The sequence below is a fragment of the Loxodonta africana genome, chromosome 14 (assembly GCF_030014295.1).
Source record: "Loxodonta africana isolate mLoxAfr1 chromosome 14, mLoxAfr1.hap2, whole genome shotgun sequence".
Classification (NCBI taxonomy): Eukaryota; Metazoa; Chordata; class Mammalia; order Proboscidea; family Elephantidae; genus Loxodonta; species Loxodonta africana.
The window spans coordinates 88,483,589-88,504,210 of NC_087355.1; the positions used below are offsets into that span (position 1 = coordinate 88,483,589).

The window sequence follows — 20,622 nt, forward strand, 5'->3', positions numbered from 1 at the left end:
CCTTTATCCCCAGCGGTTTCCTCCTGACTACAGGTCTGAGCAGGGAAATAAGGAAATCATGACTGAGGATGTTAACGGTAATCTTGCCAGGGGAAGGCTGCAGACCTGCTCGAAGGCTTCGGAAGTAACCCACCGGCAAAGTGAGAACGGGAGGTTTACTGGCTGTCCTGCGGGAAACATCTCAGGGCTTGAGGCGTCAATTAACGCCTGTAACACTGAGTAAAGTGTCAGGAATGACTTTCCTCCACTCTGCCTGGTGTTCTCTGCCTTCACGCCTACCAAATGGGACCGTTATTATAAACAAATTATGCATAATATATTGTTTTTATATTACTGTAAATCAGTCTTGCTCAGAGTAAATAATTCACAACTCAGGTATTAAAAAACAAGGTAAGATTCTTCCATAATTACACTACACAGAGAAATAACATTGAAGCGTATCCTTCTAAAACAGCGACTACGCTTTAATTTGCCTGAAGAAATCAAGTAGATTTAGACCCCTAGGAGGGCCGAGTGAGACACCGCAGGCCACAGTCTCCCATCCGGGTAGGGCTGAGTGCAGGAACCTGTAGCTGCCACCGCCTGCCCTCCCTCCCCCCTAAAGCAAAGACCAATGCTGGTGTTCTCCTAAAGCGAGCGCTTTCAGCACAACATGAAGGAGCAGCCAAGCAATCCTAAGAATCTATCCCCTGATAACATCACACGCTTTTGTAATCCTGCTGAGGTGTGAAGGCACACAAAATTATGAATTTTTAAAAGAAAATAATATTTAATCAACATATTTTCTCAGCACTGAGAGTCTTGGTGCCAGCATGGCTTTGGGGAGCCCTGAGCCTTCAGTGGGGAACATTCCGGGTGAATGATCGGCACCAAGAGACACCTCAGGTTTTCTCTAGCCACAACGGACAACGCTATAGCGGTAATCTGGGGCTCTGTGAGCCGTATCTAAGAAAATGAAGCTGCTCCTGTTTTTGAAATATTCGTGTTATACAGGATAGAGGTAACCAAAGCGAACACGGATTTTTAGGCTTCTCTCTCTGCTTTATTAATTCAGCACCTTTATTCTTCCACAGCCTCACCCTCTGGGAGTGCCCAGCCCCTGTGCTGTGGCCACGCACCAGGCACACTCACACTGAGGAAGCAACACACAGAGCGGCCACGTAAACCAAACATCAAAACCAACCGACCAGTTGTCCAGTCGACTCCGACCCATGGCGACCCCGTGAGTGGCAGAGCAGAACTGTGCTCCATAGGGTTTTCACTGGCTGATTTTTCAGAAGTAGATCGTCAGGCCCTTCTTCCGAGGCACCTCAGGGTATACTCGAACCTCCAACCTTTCCGTTAGCAGGTGAGCGTGTAACCATCTGCACCACCCAGGGACTTCTTAGTAGTAGTACACTGGTGTGAGGGCAGGTGAGCACAGAGGGCCGCGGAGGGAGGAAGCCCAGAGTCACTGGGTGAAATTGTACCCGAGCGTCATGCTCCAGGGGTGAGGGTTTCTGCTATAAATAGTTGGCAACCTTTGAGACTTTCCAAGTGGGCGAGTGTGACAACGTTCTTAAACTCGACCAGAGCAGGGCTGACTCGGTGCCCCCCCCCCGCCGCCATCACCTCCAACCCCGCCACCTCCTGCTCTGCCCTCCCACCTCGGCTCCTCCACTAAGGTGGCCAAGGCCCTCTTTCTGGAATGTTCCATCTCCAGGCAGCCATCCCTAACTGCTCTATCGGCAGGCACCGTGCACCAAATGCACTTCACGTTTTACTTTCTCTGCTCATCCACCTCCTCCCTCCAGACTGCAAGCTCCCTGGGGCAGGTGTGACATGTTGCTCACTGCCATTTCTGCAGCACCTGGACCCGGGCCAGCATCGAGCAGATGCTCAATACATCGGATGAGTGCAGTAAAGAATGAGTGAGTAAGTGAATGAATGAATGAATGAGGGCAGAGAGGACACGGGGATAGGGCACTGCACTAACCCTGCACAGGGCAAGAGTTCTCTGCCCCGTCTCAGGGCAGGGCTGTGGGAAGACAGCGCCACACTTCACTAGCAACCGTCCAACCGTGGACTGCCTACAGACTGAGAATCAGCTAGAACACCCCCTCTATGTGGGCGGAGCAGGTCAGAGCCTACTAGGAAAGCACGTGGAAACCACTCCACAAATGCAGCCTGTGCTGGGGCTCCCCTAGCACACTCCCTAACATACCCTGAGGGGAAGCAGGGGGTACACTTTACACTTTGTGTTTAAGTACAGTGGAAACGGGGAACAAGCCAGATCAGTGGGCGGGCGGAGGTGTTTGTCTTTTTCTATACTTCACAAAAATGCTTAAAAGTGCGTTGCGGATGTGAGCAGGGAGTGGAAGACACAGACCACTAACCTCTCTTAGGAGTTCCTGAGTGGTGCAAAAGGTTAACACACTTGGCTGCTGACAGAAAGGTTGGAGGTTCAAGTCCACCCAGAGGTGCCTTGGTAGAAAGGCGTGGTGACCTACGTCTGAAGAATCCGCCATTGAAAACCTTATGCAGCACAGTTCTACTATGATACACGTCTGGTTGCCTTGAGTTGGGGTCCACTCGGAGGCACTGGGGTTTTTTTTCATGGTTTTCTTGAGGAAAAGCGCGCATTCGATTGCTGAGCTGCGACCTGAACTATCCCCTTTTCTGCAGAAGGACAGAGTTGGGTATCTACAGAAATTTTCTCAAAACCAAACCAAGGGTGTTAATTGAAAAAAACCGGTAGCATTTGTTTTGTTGATAAAATTCATGCCTTAATCGTGGAAAACTCACAACGCCCACCATGAGCTGAAAGTTACCCAATACACGAAGACCCTTGTGATAAGACCAATGGTGGTGCTAATGAATGTGACGCTCTGATGTTGCATAATGAAATCTGTCAGTGTTTGCAAGATCTGCGTAACGCAGTAAACCAGAATTTTTCAAATGGCTGATGCATGATGCTACAGCATCACGCGTGGGTAAAAATCCATTCAAACTACCACTGAGGGTGGTTTCACATTCTACATTGCAACTAGCTTTTCAGAAGCTATTACTTGTTGAGTTTTGGTGTATTATCAAAGAATATCCATCCTGGTCTGAAATGGCTACTAAAATAATCCTCCCTTGCAACTGTGTATCTGTGTGAGGTCAGATTTGTTTTCTTATACTGCAACCAAAACAACATATCCCAGCAGAGTGACTGCAGACGCCAAACATTGAAGAGATTTACGAACTGTCAGATAGTGTCACTCTTCTCATTATGTTTTTAGTTTTAGAAAAACATTTATTTTTCATAAAAAACAGTATGTTCATATGAGTTTGTTATTTCCATTTTTATATTAATGTTTAGTGCAGTAAATGTTGATAGGTATAACCCATATAAACAAAAGCTCTTTGGGGCTCTCGATAAATTTAAGAACGTAAAGAGGTCCTAACACAAAAATGCTCAAGAACATGTTGTGGGCGTGGATTGCCACCAAAGAGTGTCTTCTTCAAGCCCGGCCTCAGGTTTTTCCAGGAGTAAGGATAATACCAAGGAGTCCAGGTGGCACGACGGTTAAGTGCTCGATTGCTAATTGAAGGGTTGGTAGTTTGAACCCACATAGAGGTTCCATGGGAGAAAAGACCTAGCAATCTGCTTCTGTAAAGGTTACAGCCAAGAAAACCCTATGGGGCAGTTCTACTCTGTCACGTGGGGTCGCGATGAGTCAGAATCAGTTCCGTGGCACTCAGCAACAACAAGGTTAACATCAGCAGACGTCAGTGTTACAGTAAGGACTAATTATCAAACCACTGCAGAGATTCCTGATCTCGTTTCCAGCAGATTGGAACAGCGACAACACGGATTAGCTGACAGAGCACTAATTTTATCTGACCCAACCGAGGCAACGAAGCTCTCTGACCACTGTCCTGGCGCTGATTTGAGCAAACCAGACGAAAGCTTTAGGCAATCAAAACCAGGAAACAAGATGTACTCACCTCTGATGGCTGGCTGTTATGGATTGTATTGTGTTTCCTCAAAATGTGTGTCAACTTGGCTGGGCCATGATTTCCGGTGTGTGTCTGTCCGCCATCTTGTCATCCGCTGTGATCATCCTACGTGTTGTAAATCCTACCTCCATGATGCTAACGAGGCAGTTTGTTAAGGAGGCAGGACTCAATCTACAGGATTAGGTTGTATCTGGAATCAGTCTCTTTTAAAATATGAAAGAGAGAAGGAAGAAGAAAGGAGAAGGACCTCCAACCACCAAGAAAGAAGCACTGGGAGCAGAGTGCATCCTTTGGACCCAGGGTCCCTATGCTGAGAAACTCCTAAACCAGGGCAAGATTGATGACAAGGACCTTCCTCCAGAGCTGAGAGAGAGAGAAAGCCTCCCCCTGGAGCTAGCGCCCTAAATGTGGACTTCTAGCCTCCCAGACTGCAAGAGAATAAACTTCTGTTTGTTAAGGCCACCCACTTGTGGTATTTGTCACAGCAGCACTAGATGACTAAGTCAGAATTCTAAGACACTGGCATACTATCGACGGAGAAAGGGAGAAGAAGGAAAAGGAATACAGTCGTCCCTCGGATTGGTTTCGGGACCCCCGCAGATACCAAAGTCCGCGGATGTGTACGTCCCTCATGTAAAATGGCATAGTATATGCAGTCCTCCGCACATAAATCATCTCTAGATGACTTACAATACCTGATACAACGTAACTGCTATGCAAATGGCAGAACAAAGGGTGCCCACACCACCAGCAGCCAACGAACCAGAGCCAGGGAGACACCGAGGACCTGTGAGATGTGGGGAAGCTACAGCAGGGCGTGTTACACACCACTGCATTTGAGTACATTCGGCGTAGTGCTCGGAGCACCGCGGAGTCAAGCGTGGCTTTTTAGAACTCTTGTTCCCCCTCCCGCCCTCGCCCAGAACTTTCGATCCGCGGTTGGTTGGATCTCAAGATGTGGAATCTGTGGGTACGGCGGGCCGACTGCACTGTACTGGACAGTCCACACACTCCAGGAAACTGCCATGCAAACAAGGTGCAAAGACACACACAGAAACAGCAACAGAACAGAGTTAATCATTAGTGAATGTGGAAGTACTCTAGGCCAGTTCCAAGTAACTGAAATGATCCACGATAGGACTGAAAGTTTTTAATTAACTTACAAATGTCTTTGGATTAACCCAGTTATCATCCTCCACATATAAACAAGCCTGCAATGAGAGGAAGGTGGGTACCCGTGGTCCACATAAGCATGGCGCTTTAATTTAGAATCTTACAGTGTAGGGGCCGGTGCACATTTCCTGGACTGTTTTTTTGGGAGGTTCGGCAAAATCATCCCGTGTCAGCTCCAAGTTCATCCAGTTACTTCAACTTAAACGACTATTTATCAAGTGCTCAACTCAAAGTCGGCAAACATCATTCACTTCAAAATACATAAAATTTCACCAGGGAAAAGAGCTGAGCAAACAGGTGCTCTGCCGCTTTGAGTGAGCAAACAGCTGTCTCTACCTGGCTGCTAAGCTGAGGATTTAAGGGCCAATAACCGCTCGTTTCCAGTCTCGGAATCCTTATCGTATGACCCCAGAAAGATCCAAAGGAAATCATCCTCTGAAGATGCGGTGCCCTCGCCACTTCTGGAAATACCACAGTTTGCTTTTTTCCCCCCTCTTTTTCCCCTTTGTTTAAGTTGAACTTCAAAACAAAACAACCTGTCACTGAATTTAAGCCCCACCACTGCCAGGCTCTACGGAGTCCTGGTGGCTTAAATGGTCAAGCACTTGCCGCTAACTGAAAGGGTGCCAGTCTGAACCACCAGCTGCTCTGTGGAAGAAAGACCTGGCAATCTCCCCCCCCCCGCAAAGATTACAGCCTAGGAAGCCCTGTGGGGCAGTTCACCTCTGCCGCGTGGGGTCCCTCTGAGTTGGAAAAGACTTGAGGGCACCTAACCACCACCGACATGACCATGTAATGGGGCAACAGTGATGCCCTTTGATTTTACAGCCTAAGGGGTGAAGGTCAGTGTACAAACCAAGGTGGCACCATAGAGCAGAGGGTGACTGGGCACCCCAAACAACAATGGCATGTCCACCTTCAACCTTGGTTCCATGGCCCCTTCCCAGATTGCAGCCCTTTTTATCCTGATGTAAAAGAGAAAAAATGACATAGGAACTCAGGAGCGGGCTTTTAAAAAACCCTTTCATCCTGCAGCGTGACAGGCTCCTCTTTACATACGGCCTTTCTGGCTCTGGGTTTGTAGTTCTGCCAAGATGATGTGCTAGGCCACAATCTTGCAAAAGGACTGGTTAGTCTACTATGCAAATAAGGTATATAAAATCCTTGCAGGGATTGGACAGTTTATTATGCAAATAAGATCATAAAACTCTTGTGGGGATTGGTCAGTTACTTTGCAAATTAAGCGACTATGGTCTACCAAAGGGACTGGTCAGTTTTCCCATCCTGCTAGGCTTGTAAAGGCTAGTCCCACTGAGGGGGACCTCACTACCATCTAGAAGAAAAACCTGGAGCAGAGTGTGTCCTTTGGACCTGGGGTCCCTGTGCTGTGAACCCCCTAGACTTAGGGGAGAGAGAGCTGTAACACTGGAGACGGCGGGAACAGCAGCACAAGCAGCTGCAGTGTGAGACAGTGGGAACCAGGAGACCTGGGTAAGATAGCTTGTGTGGTTCCTGACCCTTGGAGTGAGAGAACTGAGCACCCTGGGGCAGGAGGCTTCTTGGCGGGGTGGAGTGCCTCTGAGCACTTGCCTGCGGACAAAGAGCTGTACCACTTGCTTGAGCAGGGCAGAAGCTGGGCGGAGTAGGGAGGAGGGGGGCGGCGGCAGGGAGTGAGCATAGCCCACGGGTGAGCACAGCCCACTGGTGAGTACATCACTCATTCTATAACCCAGTCTGTCACCGGGCTTCATAAAAGCATATGAGAGTGACATCAGTTTGTAAGAGGAGCGGCTTAAGAAAATTCAAAAATTCCCCAAAAGTGTTATGAGTTTTGTAGTAGTAACAACCCCCCCCAACCCCCGGAAATACACCCAGAAAGTCACAGCCTAAAACAGGCTAGAAATGCAGTGTTAAACTTTTAAAAATATTAAAAAAACAAAACTCAAGTCAGTACCATTTATTCAAGATAGCATTAAAAACACTGCTGAACTGATTATTGTTTTTTAAAATAAACATGGTCTTTGAACCGGTTCTTTCCAGTTCAGTCATGGCCAAGGAAGCAAAACTGGAATAGACCCGAATTATTAAAAATTGAGTGAAACAGAACAGGAGATATTACAAATTAAAGCCCTGCTGGAAACCTAATCACCCTCTTAGAAAACAAGGGCAGCGTAAGCGTTGCATAGCAACCAAATCTCAGGCCCTTCAGGTTTTGAGCAAAGTGGGAAACAGCAGGTCCTGGCTCAAAGATGGCGGCCCAGCACACCGCTCTGAATGTGCGTCACTCTCCCCAGTTCTGCCAGTGATCCAACCTCACACATCAGGCTCCTGAAAGAGTCACTATGTCGCCTCTGAGCCTACTTTCCAGGTTTTCGACCTGTAATTTTCCCTGTTCTCAGCACCCAAATTGTAAAAATTCGGGTCTGTTCTGGTGTTGCTTTGTCTGCCATGACTGAACCAGTTTGAAGTCCTGAAAGAAACACTGGAAAAGCCAACCCCACTGAGTTCCCAGTCAATTTTTTTTAATTGTGCTTTAGGCAAAAGTTTACAGTGCAAATTAGCTTCTCATTAAACAATACACAGATTGTATTGTGACACTGGTTGCCAACACGGCAACGTGTCAACACTCTCCCCTTCTCCACCTCGAGTTCCCTGTTTCCATTTGTCCGGGTTTCCTGTCCCTTCCTGCTTTCTCGTCTTTGCCTCAGTCAATTTTTTCCCTTTGATTCCTTAACAAAGTGTGCTCTATCTCAAAGCGTCCTCTTTACAGGCCCTGCACCTGTGCACAATTACAACAAAGCAATGACAACCACTCTCCTCGTGTGGACGCTGCCCTGAGTTCACTGCCCTGTCCTGACCCGGCCTGTGGCTTTGGCAGCCGACAGGCTTATCCCTGGAGTCACCCTAGATCCTGGAGGTGGCTGCCCTGGTTCAAATTGGGGACTCGGCCCTCACTGCTTTGTGACCTGAGCTGCTCTGTGCCCCAGTCTCCTCACTTCTAAAATGAGGACAAGGACAGTACCCGCTGCCCAAGGTCATTGTGACAAGCCAGTTAACCCAGACACAGCACCTACAGTGCGAGTCCCTGGGTGCTGCAAATGGTCGACACACTGGACTGGCAGCCCAAAGGTTGGAAGTTCAAGCCCACCCAGAAGCGCTTCCGAAGAAAAGCCTGGCAATCTACTTCTGAGAAATCAGCCGCTGAAAACTCTGTGGAGGACGGCTCTGCTCTGACGCACGTGGGGTCACTCAGCTCGATGGCGACTGGTCTGGATGCATCCGCAGTAAACAGGACGTCCACGCTGGCTGTTACGTTGCTCAAGTCAGGAGACCGTATCTGTTTGGCACTCCCTGACTCCCAAGCAGTCTTCGCTTTGTAGCTGAAACCATTTCCCGAGCCTCTGTCACCTGTGCAGCTTCTGATCATACACAAACCCACAAAGCACTGCCACTCACCACCTTCTGTGTGTTTGTAAATCGGGCAATTATCCTGCCAACGGCACTGTCTTCTAATTTTTAAGGCTAAAGGTATTAATTGGACAAGCACGAGCACTCAGAAGATGCCGCTTTTAAAATAAAATGAACGACGATGTAACAATGTGGTTGGCAGCAGCAGTCATTCCTAGGGCTTCAGGATTCCGGTTCTGATGGCCCAGAAGCAGCCAACAGGCACCTGCCACTACCTGCCCAGGCTTGCTTTCATCTTCCAGATCCCAAATGGGCCTCGAGGCAGCCGGTCTCGTCCACACCAGCCGCAGCGGAATTCTGCACACACACACCCCACAGCTTTCACGACACTAAAAATCACCCTCTGAAGCGTGGCCGCCTCATTAACACAGAGCCAGGGAATCCCAATGGAGTGAGGCTGCGATAGTACCTACCCTACGACGAGGTTTTAGGGGCAGGATAAAAGGGTACCGCATCAGGTGAGTGACAGGAGCTGCCCTGAGCTACGACATGTTATTAGGGGATAAATACAGGTTTGATGAATTTTTACCACACAGCGTTTTTCTGAAACAACTGGACAAATCCTACATTTTGTTTCAAGCTCTGCGCGCTTTCCCACACAGTGAGATTTCCCCTGTGCTCACGGATCCCCTGGCTGGTGTCTGTTTTGAATTAAAACGCACCACTGAGTTAGGCACTGATGTGGCTGCTTTGTCTCTTCTGGGATTTTGTTTAGAAAACAGTTTCGACAGAGTCCTTCCCAGCAGACAACCTGGACTGAATTCTGAATTCCAGCAAAGTCACTGAGAAGAACAGGGATATCTGTTCCCATTCAAAGAAAGGTGTTTGATGAAAAACACACGCCTGCATCATGCATCTACGTGAACTTGGCTGGAATCTCGGGGTGGGGGTGGGGGGATGTCTGGCTCGAGTGTGCAAGTCTACAGAAAGGCGGTCCAGCCTCAGTGAGCGAGCGTCCTTGGAAGCTGATGGAAAACCCCGTGGACTGACGGGCGTCCTGTCACGTAGGCATGCTCAGGGGTCAGTTTGGGGGTGATGTAGGGTTTGCACTGAGTGATCCGCAAACTTGCCCGGACACCACCTGTAAGCAAGTCATGCGTGGCTTCTCTGCCCCAGGAACCCCACAGCCTCCTCAGCCCCCAGCTGGCCTGCTCGTCCCAGTCAACACATGTAAAAATTAAGCTCTAAGCGTAATTCTCAAATTCCTGCATGAACGGTACACACATTCCTCACGGGAGCGGTGAGCCTCTCCACCCTCCGAGACACTTGCATGCTGGGCGCCCGGCAGACTTCCCATCTACTGACTCTTTTTACCTTCACGATGATACTTTGTTATTTGGCTATTATATAATTAATACAACCAAACATGACCACCGACAGCATATAATCACAATGAATAGTTACAATCACTCATTTGTTACAAGTGACTACAGAAAAGTCCTCTGACGACGTGACGAGACCACAGCCAGCAGCTCACTGGAGTGCTCTGCGGGTGGAACGCACCAGCCGCTCCGCAGGAGGACATGGCTGTCTGCTTCCGTAAAGATTACAGCCTTGGAAACCCTATGGGACAGTTGTACTATATCCTAGAGGGTCGCTACAAGTTGGAATCGATTTGACAGCAACTGGTTATATAGGTGGTTTCAGGAGTCCCTCGTGGCGCAAACAGTTAAGTGGTCAATTACTGGCTGAGAGATTGGCAGTTCAAACCCACCCAGAGGCGTCTGGGAAGAAAGGCCTGGAGATTGCTTCCGAACAGACACAGCCTTGAACACCCTATGGAGCCATACACATGGGGTCGCTATGAGTCGGAATTGACAGATGGTTTCTAGGTGAGATATGCACGTTGTGAAACTACCAGAGAAAGCAACAAAAAGCAAAGACAGAGTAAGCTACTGCAGCTGCTTCCCCACTTCATTAAATAAAGTCACCATCCATGTCTACTTATAAGCAACGTGTAGCTCAGCAAATGGTCCTCGAGGGCAGCCATCCCCTCTGGTCAGCTACCATGTTACATGTTACAATGCTGGGCCTGGTCACCCAACCAGGGCTAGAGACTCCTGGAGGGCAGGAACCAAACACAGGCCAAACTCTTCACGGCTGCCGGCCCACTGGGCCCACCGCGTCTGTGGTGACACCCACTTGGCAGGTCAGTGTTAGTCACGGCTGGGCCAGGCACTCTCCTGTCCTCAATATACGTGTCCACTCTGGATCTCATCCATGCCTACAGCTTCAGCTTCCAGTCATACCAGGAAACCCACTTATAAGTGTCCAACTCTCTCCTCGCACAGCTCCAGACCCATACATTCCAACCACTCACGAGCCGTCTCTACTGGGATGTTTCCAAGGCATCGCGTGACAGCCACCCTGGAGGTTTCTGGCAAAAACAGAACAAAAATCAACCCTCTAACTGGCCAAATCTGTACAGCTAACTAAGAATTCACAAGACATGCCAGAACAGGAGAACACGTTAAGCATCACCGCCGAGATGAGCTCAGCAGCTTTGTCGGTGAATTCTACGAGGAAAAAAAAGAATAACCATCAGGAATCTACAGATTAAGAGGCAGAGCAGCCAACTACAATGTGTAAACTTTATTTTGATCCTGATTCAAAACAAAATTATGGCATTTGAGACCACTGGAAATTTGAACATGTTGGATACATGATGATATTGAGAAATTCTTGCTTTATTTTAGGCCTGATAATGATATTGTGGTCATGTTTTTAAAGACAGTGCTTATCTTTTTAGAGATAAATTTAAAATACTCACAAACATATAAAAAGACCAACAAACCTGCAGGAAAGCTGTGAGTGGAAACTAGCACTACCAGACGTTAAAACACTGCGACAATAATGAAAACAGGGTGGTACTGTGCAGGAGCAGACAAACTGTCCCGTAGAAAAGACCAGAAGCGCAGGAATGGATACGTGGAAATTTAGTATATGATAAAAGTGGCAGCTCAAATCACCAGGGCAAAGGTGGGCTTTTTAATAAATGGTACAGGGAAAATGGGCAGCCACTTAGGAAAACCACACCTCTCACCAAATCCAAAAATAGATTCCAAATGGATTGGGGATCTAATTGTAATAGATGAAACCATACAAGTACTAGAAAAAAACATGAAGGAATTCCTCTTTAACCCAGAGTAGGGAAAAGCTTTCTAACTATGACTGAAAAGCCAGAGGCAATAAAAGACTGATAAATTTGACTACATAAAAATAAAAAAAAAATTTTTTTACATGGCTAAACACACCATAAACAAAGTCAAAGACAAGTGAAAGCTGGGAGAAAATTTCTGCAACAGACACCACAGATAAAGGCTAAAACCCCTAATATATACGGGGCTCTTAAAAACTGAGGAATAAAAAACGAAAGACCAGATTTAAAAAATGGAGAAAAACACATAAACAGACAACGCACACACACACAAATGCATCTAAAACCAGCCGTTAGCCACATGAACACCATCCGACCGCACTCGTAACTGGAACAATGCAGGTGGAGACAACACTGACATGTTGTCATCATGTTCCCATCAGGCTGGCGAAAATTCTCAAGTATGACGAGACTGCTGGCAAGGTGTGAGGGGGCAGGCCCACAGGTGGGAATGCAAACTGGAGCGACCCAGGGATTGGCAAAAAGCACACATGCTCACCTTTGTCCCAGCCTTCCTGCCTACAGGAGTCTAGCCTGAAGATGCAGCTCAACAAATATGAAAATACAAATGCACAGTGCTATTTATTGCTACATTGTTTGTAACTGCAAAATACTGGGGGGGGGGGGGCCTAAATGCCCATACATGGGAGAGAGGCTGAAAATACTACGATAGACACGCACACAATGGAGGGCCGGGTCACTACAGAAAGAGGAAAGCCATCAGACAAATTCCGATAGAGGTGCAGCCTACAAAATACCTGACCAGGGCTCCTCAAAACTGGCGGGGCATCAAAACCAAGAAAAGGCTGGGCAACTGTCAGAGCCAGAGAAGCCTAAGGAGACGTGGCAACTAAGTGCAGCATGGCATCCTGGGTGGGGTCCTGGGACAGAAAAAGGGCATTGGGTTTAAAAAAAAAAACTACAGAAATCTGAAAGAACTATGGACTTTAGTGAATAACAATGTAGCAATATTTGCTCATTAACTGTAATCACAGACAAAGGGCTGGAATTCCCGGAGTGTGAAGATATACCATACTACAATAACACCTGTGAAAGCCAGAACCTGGGGGAGCCGGAAACCTGTCAGAGAGGAAAAATCCAAATATTTTCCACTAAAACAAGTGACAGAAAAGTGGTGACTGCACCCTGTCAAAGGTGAAAAACCTGCAAGACCCAGAAAAACAAAGGCCAAGTTCCAGCTCTCACAGGTTGCACCGTCTAAGGTAGGATGTTAATGATGAGAAACTACTATGGGGTGAGGGGGATGTATGAACTCAATTTTTAAAATCTAAACCTGCTCTAAAAAAATGAAGTTGACTTAAAAAATGAGGAAAAATCACTTGGAACTGATATGGGGTGATTTTCAGGAAATGCTATTAAGTGAAAAAAGCAAAGCACAAAAGAATATAGTAGACTGCCTTCCCTTCCTCAAAGAAAGAGGAAGATACAAGAAAAGTATACAAGCATCTGCTCAGCTGTGCAAAAGACATACAGAAAAAATGGACTAAAAGCTAATGATATTGGCTCCTATGGGATGGAGGTGGGGTAAGGTGGGGTGGGGGCAGGTGAGGGGAGAGAAAGGAGGTGAGATCCGGGTAGGAGGGATGAGAGGAGCTAGCCTTCCCAAAGTAGACTTTTCTTACATAGCTCCGAATCTTAGAACCATGGCAATGTCTCACGTAAATAATTAAAAAGCTAAATAATTAAAATCAACCAGGACTGGGGGAGGGGACCCAAAGCGGAATACAAACAGTAAGAGACCAAACGGTAAGAGACGAACCCACCAGTGCCGGCTTCTCAATGAGGAACACAGCCACACGGAAGGGATGGAAGACAAAAGGAATAAGGAAGAACTCTGGAAAGTGGGTGCTCGCTCTGTACACTCTCAGGCTCCAGACAGGAACCAAGGAAGCCTGTTCTAGTTAGTAAGCTTGCTTCTCGCAGGGCTAGCAATTCTGAAAGCACGGTATGTGTATACTGGGCTTGACAAAGACATAAATATACTGTGGCTAATGAGAGCCCACTTGCTCGCTATCTGATAAGGAAGTTTTGAGCAAGGATAGGGGAAGGCCAGAATAAACCCTGTCGTGTTGGATTTGAATCAGAAGTATTGGTATGAACTCACAGTTTTTGATACACACACAAAAGGGCAGACAACCCGCAAGGCAAATATGCAAACTGAAGGCATTGGAGCATTTTGGGTTTTTGGTACCCTGAATTTCTCAGAATCATCTTGAATATAGCCTGTCTGTAAAAGAAAGCCCACCCCCACTGCTCCTCGCTTCCCCGTTTCCAACAGTGACGCCCGTTTCCCGGTGGACTCCTTCACCAGTCCCCAGATCCAAACCCTGCGTGCTGGCTGCACCAGCTCCTCCACCCTGTCTGCTCTGCTTGCCTGCCTAGAACAGGTCACCAGAAACGGCACCACCTCCCACATACAGGATGCAGCAGTCTCTGATGAAGGCTCCAGCCCCACCCCCAGCAACGTGTCCAGCCTGTTACCCAGCCGCTAAAACCCCTGTGGTTTTGCTAAAACCCCTGTGGTTTTACGGAAGGAGCAAGCCCCTGGCTCACCCCCAGCATCACCTCCAGCCCTCCTAGCTCTCCAAGAGGCAGCCAGCCTGGACCAGCTCCCTTCCTCCAAACAAGATTCTTTCTTCCTTCACATCATCCACTGACATTCCTTCTGCCTTCAAAATAGGCCCCAAACCAACCAGTCGGCAAGAGAATGTTTTTACTTATAAGTACAGAATCAGAAAACGCAGCACCTCTGCAAACCCTACTGAATTCAGGGACCAGCAGCTGCAGCAAGACAGCCAGCCAGAGGTGCCTTCTGGTAGAGGACCATACCCTCACCTGTGAGGTATTTTTGAAAGAAAAAAAAAGCAGCACCTGAACCAGATCAAGCCTCAAGCTCTGTCTACTAATTTTCAGGAAACACAAAGGATAGAGGAACATGGTAAATGACACCAGGAAGATGCCATCCGCAGACTCCAGGCTGTGGGGAGCTTGACAGGATAAGCAGTCTAGGTTTTCCACCATGTAACAGCAAGGGGTGGAGGAGGGGAGGAGAAAGCCACAGACTACAAGAGACTTAAGGCTGTGGTTGTTCGGGGCTGAGGGTGTCAAGGAGCAGCTAAGGGTCCTGGGTTTCTTTTGCCGGGCCCGGGGCGGGGGGAGGGGACAGAAATGTCCAAAATTAGATTGTGGTAGTGGTTGCACAACCCTGTGAATCTGCTAAAAAAAACACTGACTTACACATTTTAAATGAATGAATTGCATAGTAGGTGAATTATACCTCAAGAAAACTTATTTCTAAAAGAGATTTAATGCTGATTGTACATGACTAACGTAATTGATATCACTAAATTGTGTTGTTGTGTGCCAAGCTGATTTCAACTCAGTGACCCCTAAACTGTACAATGAAAAATGTAAACACACACACGTGTGCATATATATACACATTTTTTCTTTTTTAAGGGACAGACACATCAACTAGTCACAATGTGGACCTTACTTGGATCTTGACTCAAGAGGGATCCTTTTATAAACACAGGTGGCTGATATTCCCTCCTCCACTCAACCCCCTCCTTTGCATGGCCCACAAGGCGGTCATGGCATCCCTGTCCTCATGCCTTTGTTCTTCCAAATATGCCCTAGACTCCCCCCTTCTCCTCTTCAAGTCCTTGCTCCAATTCCACCTTCTTCAGGTGCCTTCACCATCCACCCCGTTCAGCAGGGCAACATGCCTTCCTCCCAGCCCTGTCCTCTGCCCCTGACCTGGTCTACATGACCTTTACTCACGGATCCCGCATGTTTGATAACTAATTTATTTGTGTACGTCTTGTTTTGATTGCCCGTCTCCCCTCCGGTTCACTGCCTCAGTGCCCTCCACACAGGAGTAGCCCAACAGCTGTGCTTTGGCCAGTCCTCTTCCCCAGTCACGCCAGTGACATCACACCCTGCGCAATGCAAAGGGGGCTTCCTTCCTCAGCTATCCCAGTTATCTCAGCCAGGAGTGACCCGGCTCCAGGAACAAGCAGCATTCCCCGCCTGCTGTCTGCTGAACTGTCCCTGTTCCTCCTCTCAACTGCAAGAGCCTGGAACGGTCACCCTGAGATGCTCCGTAACTTTCCACAAGAGTGCCCTACACTCGGGGAGTCGCTGCGGTCAGGCTGACCAGCCAGCCACCCAGGAGCCCAGATGCTGGGGTTCTCGCATTCCCAATTCCACCCTCCCTGGATGGACTGTGGCTCGTTCATTTGAGTGTTCACTGTCTGGCCGATGAGTGAAACAAATGTCAGCCTCACCCTCTTGCGGGGGCAACCAGAAGAATGGGGGCAAGGCACTAGAGAACAGGTCTCAACACCCCCACTCCTGCCAACAGGCCCTCGTCCACTTCCCAGTTTCCAGCCTGGTGAGGAGTCCCCAAGAATATGGACCCCCATGGGCTACTGACTGTCCATCGCCCCCCGAAAGCTTTCAACGCCTATAACACAACGTTCTCTGGTGCGGAGTAAACAACAGCGGCGGTGACAATAATCCCAGCAGCTGCAGAAATGGTCATCCCTCGGCACCTTCTGTGGGCAACCACGATGGTAAGAAGTCTTTACTGCCTCGTCTGTCAACACACCTCTGCCATGAGGTTTATCCGTCTCTGGACTATGGAAGAGACGGAGGTACAGAGGTTATGTGAAAGAGGGACATAGCCAGGACTCAGCATGGTCGGCTGGACCTGGAGCCTGAGCTCTGAGCATGGTGGTGGGGGGGGTGGAGGGTAGGCTGCGCTGTCACCTGGGACCCCCATATCCCAAGAGCTCCATGCACCTTGACACCAACCCAAGGATTTGTTCAAGGTCATCCTTCCCACCACTCCCTGTGCCTTCCTCTGCTTTCTCCCCACTTCCCAGTGTCTGACTCTATTCATTCCTTTGTTCCTAAAAAAAAAAAAAAGGTAACCAAAAAAAAACACAACAGCACGACCTGCTAGTTCCAAGGCCCCGAAATCACCACCTCTGGTGCCGAGGGATCTCATTCACACTCGCTGCTCACTTGCCCCACATGGACAGACCACGCCCCAATGGCAACGGTGTGAAGGCACCCTGAAAACTCGAGAGCCCCGCGAACCCAAGGCGCTGGTCGTTTTTGAGACTCAGGCCCCAAGCCACTTCCCATCCACACAAGCTCCCTGTCACCTTCAGGTCCTGCTCATAAGCCTGGTTGAGGCCAGGCTGTCCCAGGGGTTGACCAGCCACTTCCCACTCCTGGAGGCCTCCCACCACCTAAAACCAAGAGGGAAGGCAGTAAAGCCCCCAGATCTGAGCCCTTACACCCATAGCCTCAGCAAATGCACTGCATCCAAGCTTCCCCACCACACAAGTTTAACTACCCTGTGAAGACAGACTCCCAACGGTCACATTATTTTTATAAGTAAAACCTAGCGAACTGTCTCAAATGACTGACCTATGAACCGTATCGTTCTGACCTATGAACCGTATCGTTCTGACCTTCTTATGTGCAACCGGGGAACATCTAGTTGCCCTGCAAACACTAACTCTCCGAGAACTGGAACTTGGAGCGGAAACACCGGAAATAACTGGGAAAACTACAAAAATATCACCCCTTGAGCCCTCACTCCTGTAGGACTCCCAAGAGGCGGGCTTCGACAACAGGGAAGGGGAGCCACTTAGGGACAGCCCGGCTCTTTGTAAGCTTTGCTATAGTTTTGTTTCTTAGTTGCTATTGGGTCTGAAAGATGGATACAGAATAATTTCCAGGGGAACTTACTGAAGCCGCTTCTGCCCCGGCTCTAAATGAAGCCAGAAACAAAGCAACATGAAACTATCAACTGAAAGGAAACAAGGACGGTGAAGGGAAGAGTCGTGGTCCTCACATAACCAGATCTGTACCCTTTATCAGAAAAGAGAACCACAGATAAATCTCTTCACAGTCCATGCAAGGAGCCCTGGTGGCGCAACGGTTAAGTGCTTGACTGCTAACTGAAAGGTCAGTAGTTCGAACCCACCAGGCACTCCACGGGCACAATACCTGGCCATCTTGCTCCTGTAAAGATTACAGCCTAGGGAGCCCTGTGGGCCAGTCCTACTCTGTTCTGTAGGGTCACTATGAGTCAGAATCGACTTGACAGCACACAACAATAACAACCACCACATAGTCTGTGGCAAAGTCCTCTCTGCTGGGACACCTGACACTCCCACCTCCTAGACACTTGTTCCTGGGGGTGGGGGACCTCCGTTCACCAGGGGCTTGCTTCAGGTTTCTGCCAGGACCTCCTCCCATGCTCCCATCCCTCAAACAGTGCTCCCTGGGGGTGGCCCCGGCCCATTTCCTACCTCCTCTCCCCGCCCCCGCTCCCAACTCTCAGACCCACCTCACAGAGCTCCACCTGGGACATCTGCAACTTCCCAGACCCAGATCTCATGGCCCGCCCGCTGCCCCAGGCCTTCCAGGAGGAGCTTGTGAGCAGCTGCAGGGAGGAAGGCCTGAGCCTTGCTCCCCTAGGTTCATCCACCCCCGTCTCTGCGCCCACTCATGAGCCCCAGCTGTATGCAGGCCCTGACCCTACATCCCACTGGCCCCAAAGCCCTGGTCCTCCCACCACGCCACCAGGCCTTTCTGACCCCCATTGCTGACCCTACCTCAGCCTAGAGTTCAGTCTGAACTCAACCGCTGGCATCTCCAGATACCCCAAACTCACATGCCCCAACACCATCTGTGCACCCCTCCCCAGGGCCAGCTCTGCCATCTCTGCCCCTCAGCCCTATTAACCGTGTGACCAGTGGCTGAGGTTCAGGGACACCTTCAGTCTCCTCCTCCTCCAGTGTCCTACCTATTTCCTTACTCAAAGATTCACCCAACAAGACGCGGAGACAAGGACACTCATTCTCCCAGCCAGCGTTCATGGTCTCTCCTCGCGCTGGATGCTTCGCCAAGGGTTTCATTCACGCTTTACGCAGCCTTACGCACTGAGGTAGGTAGGATGCAACCAATGAACAGATCCACGCCCACCTCCAGGTGAGGAGTGTCCCAGGCCCAGACAGATAGTTACCTCACTACCCTTCACAACAAGCCTCGGGAGGGAGGTGCTATTATCACTCCTTCTCCAAGTCTGAGCTTTAGAGAAGCCAGGTAACTCACCAAAAGGCACAGAGCTGATAAGAAGTGGTCTGGGGCCCAGATACCTAGGTGTCGCCTGCTAGTAAGTAGAACCTACTTAGTAAATACAGAAGACTAGACTCACTCCTCCAGCTAACCAACCACCTCCTCCTGTACCCACGTACCAGAGGGCATTGGGACGCTGAGACGAAGGTTCAGTGGGGTCCTGTCTGTCTCTGCTCCCACAACCATCCACCCGGTGGAGGGGGGGCAGAGGGAGTCCCTGGTCCTGATGTCCGCTACAATTTCTCCACCCCACACTGCTGCCGAGGGCCTCTCTCTCCCTGCAGGGCTACGGGGTCACCTTTCCAGAACAGAGCTTATCTGTAGAGCGCAAAGCGCTTAGCAATGCACGTGGGCTCTTTCTCAGAAGTACCCACACCTTTCCTGCCTGCACTCGGACCTCTGGGGTTCACGGAGGCTTCCCCATTGCCCATTACGAAACGGACAGTGTAGGGGCTGGTGGACATCCTTCCCATCCACGGCCCTGGGGTGACCCTGAGGAACGTGAGAAGATAAAAAGACCAGCTTCAAGTTTGTTTGTTTTTAATTGTTTTTTATTGCACTTTAGATGAAGGTTTACAGAGCAAACTAGTTTCTCATTAAACAATTAATACACATATTATTTTGTAACACTGGTTGCCAACTCCACAACATGTCAACACTCCCCTCTTCTCAACCTTGGGTTCCCCATTACCAGCTTTCCTGTCTGTCCCTTCCTGCCTTCTCGTCTTTGCCCCTGGGCTGGTGTGCCCCTTTAGTCTCGTTTTGTTTCACAAACCTGTCTAATCTTTGGCTGAAGGGTGATCCTCAGGAGTGACTTCAGTACTGAGTTAACAGGGTGTCCAGGGGCCATACTCTCGGGTTTTCTCCAGTCTCTGTCAGACCAGTAAGTCTAGTCTTTTTTTGTGCGTGTGAGTTAGAATTTTGTTCTACATTTTTCTCCAGCTCTGTCCAGGACCCTCTATTATGATCCCTGTCAGAGCAGTCAGTGGTGGTAGCTGGGCACCATCTCATTGTACTGGACTCAGTTTGGTGGAGGCCATGGTAGATGTGGTCCATTAGTCCTTTGGACTAGTCTTTCCCTTACATTTTCAGTTTCCTTCATTCTTCCTTGCTCCTGAAGAGGTGAGACCAGTGGAGCGTCCTAGATGGCCACTCACAAGCTTTTAAGACCCCAGACGCTACTCACCAAAGTAGAATGCAGAACATATTCTTTATAAACTATGTTATGCCAATTGAGCTAGATGTTCCCTGGGACCATGCCCCACCCCACCCCACCCCACCCCCAGCCCAGTAATTCAGGCCCTCAGGGAGTTTGGACGTGCCTACGGAGCTTGCAGCTTCAAGTTCTTGATCCAACATCCACGAGAGCCTGGAGGAGCCTCCAGCATTCGCAGGCACGGTGGAGGCCCATCTCTCCTGTGCACCATGCTGCATCCTACTGCTCCCACCCCCTCAACCCCCCACCCCCCACCCCCATTAACAACCAGAGAGGCAACAGCAGATGCACCTTTTGGTGAAAACTGGTGGCAGCCTCTCAGAGAGGCCCCTTGCGGCCTTCTGGTTTTATAAGAATTTCAGTAAGTGCAAAGCTTCTGAAAAGTGCAAGTGGTGGAAAATGCCCATGCATGTTATTTTTGAGCCTAGATAAAATCTAAGCT

The 20,622-nt window shown here is 49.1% G+C and overlaps 1 protein-coding gene and 1 long non-coding RNA gene across 2 annotated transcripts in view; one reads left to right on the forward strand and one right to left on the reverse strand.

The window, feature by feature from the left end:
- The window catches only part of LOC135227649 (uncharacterized), a 34,053-nt gene extending 13,851 nt beyond the window's left edge, over positions 1–20,202 (forward strand). Inside the window, exon 3 of the long non-coding RNA XR_010317840.1 lies at positions 1,074–20,202. This is a non-coding gene — a long non-coding RNA (uncharacterized LOC135227649). The remainder of the gene's footprint in view (positions 1–1,073) is intronic.
- Positions 1–20,622, reverse strand: part of AGO2 (argonaute RISC catalytic component 2) — a 107,323-nt gene that overhangs the window by 81,537 nt on the left and 5,164 nt on the right. The gene's annotated exons all lie outside the window — the stretch shown is intronic.